Here is a 9,161-nt window from a genome sequence, read left to right as displayed (position 1 = left end):
AGGTTATCTTCAGTGCATATACTTATTAGGAATCATAACATTTTTTAGATTGTTACATCAAAGTGCTGTGTCTTTGGTCCTGACGGTTTTGAAACTGTCTGTATTAATACTCATAGGAATAAAAATTTATTATTAACTGAGTTGTTTTAATTTGTATAGTAGAAGATAAGTATAATAGTAAGGAAACTCCTTAAAACTAGAAATGCTTCATTTAACATTTTTTGTATTGAATAATTTTGATTTTTAGAATTAAAACAGCGAATACTGACTAGTGCCTGCAGAACGTCTTATCAAATTTTACCAAATCTACATCTTCTACATTCGCCGACATGCCGACATCTTCGAGGACCCTTTTTTACACCCAGCAGAACGTTCATTAAATTAACATTGAACGTTTTAAAAAGATATAATAGAAAACATTCAGGTCACTTACTTTACCTCGTGAAGCTGTTCTTCCAGGTAGTTATCCTGGTATCATATCCGTAATTGATTTTAATTTCTATAATTGTAGTAAATAATAATTTCTATTGTATCAAAGATTTGATTCTGAATAATTGCCTAATTAATGCATTGCACGAAGTTTTAAATTGCAGGTATATTGGAATACAGAAAATTTCAAGTTGTAAAGCGCTAAAACTGCAGTTAAAAGCTATCTACCGGCATAAACGTGAACTATTTAGGCATTTGTAGTTCTCAAGTCTTTCACTAGATCGCATGGGTGTAATGACTAGTTTCATGACATTTATTTTATTATTTTTTGTATTAGATTGGAGCATAATTATATAACTAACTAATTAATATAATGGCAAACTAATAATTATTGAATAATTAGTAGGGTTAAAATATTGCAAAAATTAGAGAATAATAATTAGTTTCTAATAATAAGTTCAGCTGAGGGATTAACTTAACTACCCTAGCAAATAGCGCTAAAAAGTTATTTTAAACTACTCCTAGACCGGAAAATATTACTCAAAGTGATTTAAATAACGAATAATTTTTTTCCCTCCTTTATTTGTTATCCATATTTAAAAAGAAAATAAATTAAAATTATGGTGTTGATTCGTAGTAACCGTTGGACTCTTCTTCACATCCAGAAGCACATCTGTACTTATGTATGGTGATTCCTTTTCCACATTCTTGACTACACCAGGAATGCAGAAAATCTGTATTACAGGTAGTTTTATTGATTTTAGTCATGCTTCCAAAGCAATTTAACTGAAAATTTACCGTTTTCTCAGAGAACTAATCAATTTTTTTTTTTATTTTATTGTCATTGATAAAAAGGAATGAAAATATATTTTTAATTTGGGTTTAAACTTCTAGTATCATTGAAAAAAACTTCAATTAACCCTGTATTATATGGAATAATGTTTATATTGCAGGTTAAAAACACTGGTGTTGTGGACTACTGCCTTTTTGTTAAAGACATAAAAATTCGATCTTAGGGGAATTTATAAAATTCGTTGTGTTTCAATATTTTAAATTTATTTTATTATGAATCAATTATTTAAAAAAAATGTATGCATTCAATTATATTATTTAGTTAATTGTAAGACTTATGCTAGAAAGTTGCAAATTTTGTCTTAAAAAAAAAAATGCTTAATTTATAATAATACAATAAAGAAAAACTTAAACCTTAATTTTTAACATTTTTCTATTAATTTACCTATATTTTATATTAATTTGGTATTTTTATTAATTTTGTGAAAAAATGAGTAGTTAATGGATTTATTTTAATTTAAAAATAAAAACTGTTGTACAAGTTGAATGATGGTACTTTTTCTAGAACAAGTGCTGCTTTCTGGTAGCCAATCACAAACTAACACATTTTAAACTTAATTGTTTTTTTAATTAATCATATGGTTTGACTTTTTTTTTTATTAGATGCAACTATAATTAGGTGGTATTATGTTATTATTAATAGATTCTATTAAAAAGAAGCTATAATAAATTGTATTCGCTGAAAAAAAAGCAATAAATGAAAGTTCCTTCGATAGTGGGCATTTTGACTTGGCTTTTATAAAGCAAAGTTAAATTCGCAGGGTGTGGAGGGCGGGGCGTTCACATCTTCTGCACGTTTACCGCAGGTGTTAACCTGGTTATTCTTTCCTTTAACCTTTTACTACACTGCTTCACAATTATAAACCTCAACCAAAATAAATAATAATTTATTTTATTTCGTTTTGCTTATCCTACTGCTGGTGTCATCCTGGTTATTCTTTTTTTTACCTTTTACACACACTGTTTTCAAATTATAAACAACCAAAATAAAATATTATTTTGGACATTTTAGGAGAATTCTTCTAATACATTATATATACAAAACTTATTTTTAACAAAACATTTCAAATAAGTTTGAGATATTTGGAGAGATAGACAAGAGCAGTGTTGTTTCCTACCATCTTCTAGATGATCATTTTTCAATTGAACATATTTTTAAATGTCAGACATATTTAGAGAGACAGACGACAAGAACTGTCCTTCCCCCTTGATGTCTCAGATGATACTGAAGAAAATTTATTACAGTTTTATATTTAAAAGTCCAGTTAGTGTTTCCCTCTAGTGGCGCTTTTTAGAACTACTATTTTTGGAGACCGACAGAGTATCCTCTCCCCTCGAACACCTAGATGATACTGAAGAAAAATTTAGTTCTAAATATAGAGGTCCAGTAAGTGCTGTTACCTAGTGGCACTTTTTGAAAGTACTATTATTACTTTTTCCAGTAAGTGCTGCTACCTGATGGCCATTTTAAAAACTATAATTTCTTTTCAATTATTTGATTTTCATTTCTTTCCAACCTCATTATTGTTGATTTTTATTTTGTCTTTTTTGGCATTTTAATCACTTTTTTAATTTTTTTTTTTTAAGCAAATATAATTTAAAACAATAAGATTACGAAAAAATAGGTAAATAATAAAGATCTGAATAGATTCAAAATTACAATACAACTACACTTTCTAATTTTATTTTCGTTTTTATAACTTATTTATTAAATTAACGATTTGTATTTTTCTATTGGATAGATGAACTCCAATGTATTTTTAATTTTGGTAAAATTTGATGAAATGTTCTGCAGGCACTAGTCCAGTATTCCCTGTTTTAATTCTGAAAATCAACATTATTCAACATAATAAATGTTAAATGAGGCCTTTCCAGTTTTAAGAAGCTTTCTCTACTATTATTCTTATTTACTACTATAAAAATTAAAACAACCTAGTTAATAATAAATTTTTATTCCTAAATGAATTAATCCTAAACAGCACCGATTAGTACCAGTATTAGTATTAATACCAGTGTCTAAACTGTCAGGACAGAAGACACAACACTTCCACGTAACAATGTAAAAAATATTATGGTTGCTAAAATAAGTATAAGCTCTGACCTAGTCTCTAAGTTGAAAGCTTGGCCAAAAAATAAATAAAATATTACGACTGAAATTGGCAATAATCTTTCTCCCTTTAGGATTAATGACTCAGTTAACAATATCAATCAATCAATTTACTAAGAGATACAACTACTTGAATTACAGCTGTACAAGAATTTGTGGTAGATGTTAGACGTGGTAGACTAATGACAAGTACACCGGCCAGCACGAGGTGTTACAACTAAGGTGGAACTTTTTCTGTATATGACCTTCTGTATATGATTTTTATGTATATGACCTAATTTAACCAGTTAAATGAGGTTTTCCGCTTTGAAGAACAAGTGCACGAGCCAACACAAGTTATTACAACCTGGGTGGACCTCCTTCTATTTACACACTGCTAAAAACGAAGGAAATATTTGGAAATGAAATTAGTTTGGCCAGTTTAAAGGGTTTTCCCGCTAATGACAAGACGTAGAGAAGCCAAAACAAGATGTTACAACCAGGGTGGACCTTTTTCTATTCCCACACTGCTAATAACCAAAGAAATATATGGAAATGTAAGCTAGTTACGCCAGTTGAAATGAGTTTTCCTCTTCAGACTACAAGAAAAATGCCAGCAACGGAAGTAAGAACTAAGGTTGACCTTTTTCTATCAACACACGGCTAAAACTAAAAACAAAGGAAATACTTTAAACACATTTGTTAATAATCAGGAAAAAATTAAACCATTTTTTTTTTTACAATGATTTTATTTAAATAAAAAGTCACATTTTAAATTATTACTATTATTATTAATTTTTTTTTTTTTGTATAATTATTTTATACCTATATACATATATAATTCGACATTACTGAAAAAAAAAAAATCGTTCCATATTCTGTTATTAATTTTTACAAATTCAAAAATTTTTAATTGACAGCGGATTATGTATAAAACAAAAATAAAAAACAAAAAACAGGATTTATATATACCTTTTAAAAACATCTCTTTATTTTTGCTTTTGTTTGTAATAAAATTGAATTAATTGTTGTATGTACACATTTGTATAATACACAGAATGAAATTTGAATTATATAATCTGTTTATACTCGTATTTCTATCTGCAAATTTATGAAATCTTTCTCTCTTTTAAATATATTTATTATTATGTAAGTATATCACAAACAAATATAAGATTATATAGTAAATTATGAACACATGGTTTTTTGCTCTTTTAATAGATAAATTTTATTAAAGTTTATTATTTTTTATTACTTCTTGTATATACTTCGTAAGAATCAAAACTATTTATAACGCATCTGTACACTTTAATTTTATACATATATATATTTATATATAGTAAATAAATTTTATATTTCTAAATTTATATGTAATAAAAAATATATATACAATAGTGGTTTCTCCTTCTAAATTTACACAAATGTGCAATGTATATTTTTTTCGTAAGACTTTAGGAAGAGGAATTTTTATAAAATACTCATTGGAGGACTGTAGTTTATATAAACAAAAATTAATAAAACATTGATAAATATTTAAATACTTAAAAATGTTCAATGTTAAAATGAAAGAATTTAAGGCGGGCAGCCAATACTTCTATGTTGTTTTCTTTCTGCTGCTTAATCTTCGAAATAGCAGTTACAACTTTTTCTTTCTTTTTTTCACGAAATGAACTCTGACGATTTTTTTTTATCTGCAACAAATGTCACCACTTTAGGGGGGATTTTGGCATAAGGATGATTCTCGGGTTTTAGTCTACTCATAGAAATGATTTCAGACAGGTTTCAGAGGTGACACGCATCCTTCATCAGTTGTTATATTTACTTACTTAGTCTCTATCTCATCTACCTTGAGGTGTAGAGGTATCAGTTATTATAACGCACGTAAATGATATTTACTTCAACCAACAGTGAAACGTTGCGAAGATAAGCTAAACCTTGACAATTAATAAATTCCCCCCCCCCCTTTATTGTCTTCTAACTTGCCTCAATAGGCAACAAAGTCCAGGAAAGTTACCAATGAAAATCAATAAACTTATATAGGTTGCTGCTAACTGATATTTCCAAGCATTTAATAAATATTTCAATTCTGTCACAGAAATGAAAAGACGAATCCTACTCACTGCACTTGTGCACACTTGCAAGACTGTTCTTTACACATGTTCAGAATAGTTACTTTACTAGACGTCATGAACTGACAGTGGCCCTTTTGATTAGACGTAGTAACTAAACTATGAAACCTTCAAGACTAAGTGTAGTGCTTGGCGGAAGAGATAAAATAAAGAATTCATGAACCCTATGATGAAATGTAACTCGTATCCAAGAGAATATGCAACAAAATCAATGAGAAATTATGCCTAAGAAGAATCTTTCCTTTAAACTTAAAAAAGGAAAAATATTCAGGCTAAAATCTAGGTGGATAGACCAGATCGTGTGATCATAAATGGGGAAGAGGTCGGAACAATAGGAGGTCCTAATGATTGGTTCCAACGGGGAGGATGAATGGGTGAAATATGAGGGAAAGGACAAACGCTCTAACTTCGTAAAGCATAGAGGAGTGGAAGCAAATTAAAAGACATTCATTCATTTGAACAAAATTAAACCTCTTGTAACTGCTACTTCCATAATTTCTACAACAGTATATTACCATGTTTTTTGTTGTACAACGAGTTGTCCAAAGCTTGGCTTCTGGCTGTTTTCTACGAAATAAACTTCTTACAAATATTGTTGTCACGTAGATTAAATAACATTTAAGTGAGGTTATTCTTATAAGCTACTCTTACTAATCTTGATGAAATAGCAATTACTGGAAAATATTAATACTGTTGACAGGTGACACTGCCAGCAGTCAACGTCGGCTGGTCCGTTTATCATAACACCAAAATCCCAAAACGACAATACATTTCAAGAAAAAAATTAAACTTTAATTCTACTTCGACGGACTATATTTTCAGGAAATCCAATCGAATTAAAAATATTTTACCAAACAGATTTCTATGTGGTGGGTACCAATGTTTAAAATTACATATGTTCATTAATATTTAAAAATTAAAATCAATACAAATGTATTGGAAGATCTAGTTCAGAGCACCAAAGGAAAAAAAAACTATTTCTTTCTTATGTCTAGAACAAAAACTTTTGAAAAATATAAATTACAGGAAGCTACAAAATATTGAAGATTTCAAACTTTAAACAATTTTAAACAAAATCATCAAATGATCAAGATAAGAATTTTGTCTTCTCATGCAGACTTATTGCATTACGAGCTTGTATTTTCTTTTATGTAGATTCCAGGCTAAAAACTCTAAAACGCCTGAACATGAGGATATGGCGAATAAAGTGAAATAGAAAAAAGTTACAACATAAGAAAACTTATAACAATTATAGCAAAAATATAATGTAAAGAAAATAATTTATTACTGAAAGTTTATGTAAGAGGAGAATCACCTAATTAATCAACTAATTTTGAAAATAAGAGCCCCATATTTAAGTTGTATTAAAATATCTATTAAAACAAAATAGTTCTTTTAAGAAAAGTAACAAATGTATAGTAATAATAATTAGATAAATAAGATGATGCAGTGTCATCACAATACAATTTAAAGTCAAAGCTAATTTAAGAGGTGTCCAACCCACGTCTCAAGACACAATTTTAATCCAACTACCAAATTAAATGGTGAGGAAAAACTGTTAGTAATTCATTGATAAACAAATACTCCTACCATTTCTTATCAATGCATGCTTTGCATGGCGACTTCATAAAGAAAATGAAGGTTTGAGTTGGAAGAGCAACGGTAGGTAAATCGTTCCTCATTGTACTGATATTAAAAGCAAAAATGTTTCTTTTATCACACTAAAAAATAAGCTTATCTAAGCAATTTAGACAAAGCGGTAAATAATAAGTTTATAATTATTTTTTCTGTCCAGCATATATTCTGGCAGTAATAACAAAACTGTACGCAAGCTCGACGATGGACGTCAAGTTGTCACAGTAGATGCATTATTGATTTTTAAATAATAAATAATTAGGTATTTTTCCAGATTTTCAGATGACCTTAGTATGACAGATAACAAGATCATAGGGGGATATGTTAGAACTTTTCTCAGCTACTTCATTTAACAAAACTCAAACCAAGAATGGGAATCGAACCTAATACCACGAAATACAGAAGGAGAGTATTAAAAAATTAATAACTTAGAAATCATCTAGACTGCATTTTTAGTCTTTTACTTTTAAAAGTAACTACTGCGCTAACAAATATTTGGTTCAAACAGACTCGCAAACCAGTAAGATTATCCACTCGTAACATATTAAGTGCATTAGCCATTACTGTTTTGTGTTTATGTTGTTAAGTGTGGTCTAAGATAAATCTATCAAAATAGCCCTGTAAACTATAAAAATTGGACACCTCTAGAAATCAACACGAATTTTGGGATTTTTTTAGCTGCCATCATAAGGTTAATGTTTATGAAATTTTTTTACTAATACAAGCTTGGAGTGAACAGATTTGACAAATAGAAAAGAGACTAACTCTATAATAAGAATTGCTTATTACTGCACTCATTAAATAATTCTAAATTTGATTAATCTGAATAAAGGTATTTGATAGAATCTAGAGTCTAGATTCTAAACTATTAGAGATGCAAAAACTTTTAATTCAGTGGAGATAAAAAACATAAAATGCATTCTTTTCGATATAATTTACGACGTCTAATGTCAAGTACTACTGCAAAACAAAATTATGTAACATATCTCCAAAGCAATTCATAGACACTGACATAGAAATACTGTATTTGCAAGTATAAATAAGAAAAGATTTTGATTTGCGTATTTGTTTAAATTATTAACAAATCTCATGAAGGATCACACTATGTCTAGGCCATCTCTTTATTTCCTTTTTTTTGGTATAGTTACCCGCGTTCCTTAGGTTTTAGGAAATTTAATAAATACTATTAATGCCATCAAGAAACTAATAATTATTATTATATTTTAAAATATATTAACTAAAAAATACTTTTAATAATCTCTTCCTATAATGTAGACGAAAAAATTGGTTATTAGGCTTTATTACTTGATATCAGTAAAAGTCTAATAAACTTCAACATTTAAGACAAAATATTTGTGGAAGAGATAATTTTTTGTGTCCTCTGTAAATGTACAGATTGAATTAAGCCAAATGCCCTTGACTATCCGCGAATAATTTGCCCGCCATAATAACTAAAGAAATTTATGTTTATTTATTTTTTATTAAAATTATTTTCTTATATGTAAACTCTGGAATAAGGAAAAACATGTTTTGTTGCGGTAACTATTTAACCACAGTTTTAGTTACGAACATGGATTTAACTCATAAAATTAAAATTGTAGAGAAAAAAAAAATTATTGCAATAAAAAGTGGTAAAAATTAGAGATAATATTTTTCAAGTATTTAACAGAATTTGCAATTACACAGTAAGTTACAATTTAAATTTGAAGAGAACTTTATTGCTACTAAAAACATCTATTTTCCTGTTATCTAAATCTAAATACGCAATCTAAATTAGATTTATTGCTTCGGTGAAAAAATAAAATAAAAAAATAGACGAATGGTTCGCAAAACAATCATTGGCCTCACACTTGTCTTTCACTCTTTCATTCGCTCACAGACATTACATTATCTTCGAAGACGATCTCTCTTGGCACCTAGTCACTGGGTAGAAGATCACTTGCCTAATCGAACACTTAAATACGTTAAGTGCTTGATAAGAGACAAAATAAAACTAAAAGGTGAAAAAAGGATATACTTAAAAGGCCGAC

The sequence above is a fragment of the Rhodnius prolixus genome, unplaced genomic scaffold (assembly GCF_049639745.1).
Source record: "Rhodnius prolixus isolate KJV_2025 unplaced genomic scaffold, Rpr scaffold_4, whole genome shotgun sequence".
Lineage (NCBI taxonomy): Eukaryota > Metazoa > Arthropoda > Insecta > Hemiptera > Reduviidae > Rhodnius > Rhodnius prolixus.
This window is presented reverse-complemented; position numbering follows the sequence as displayed.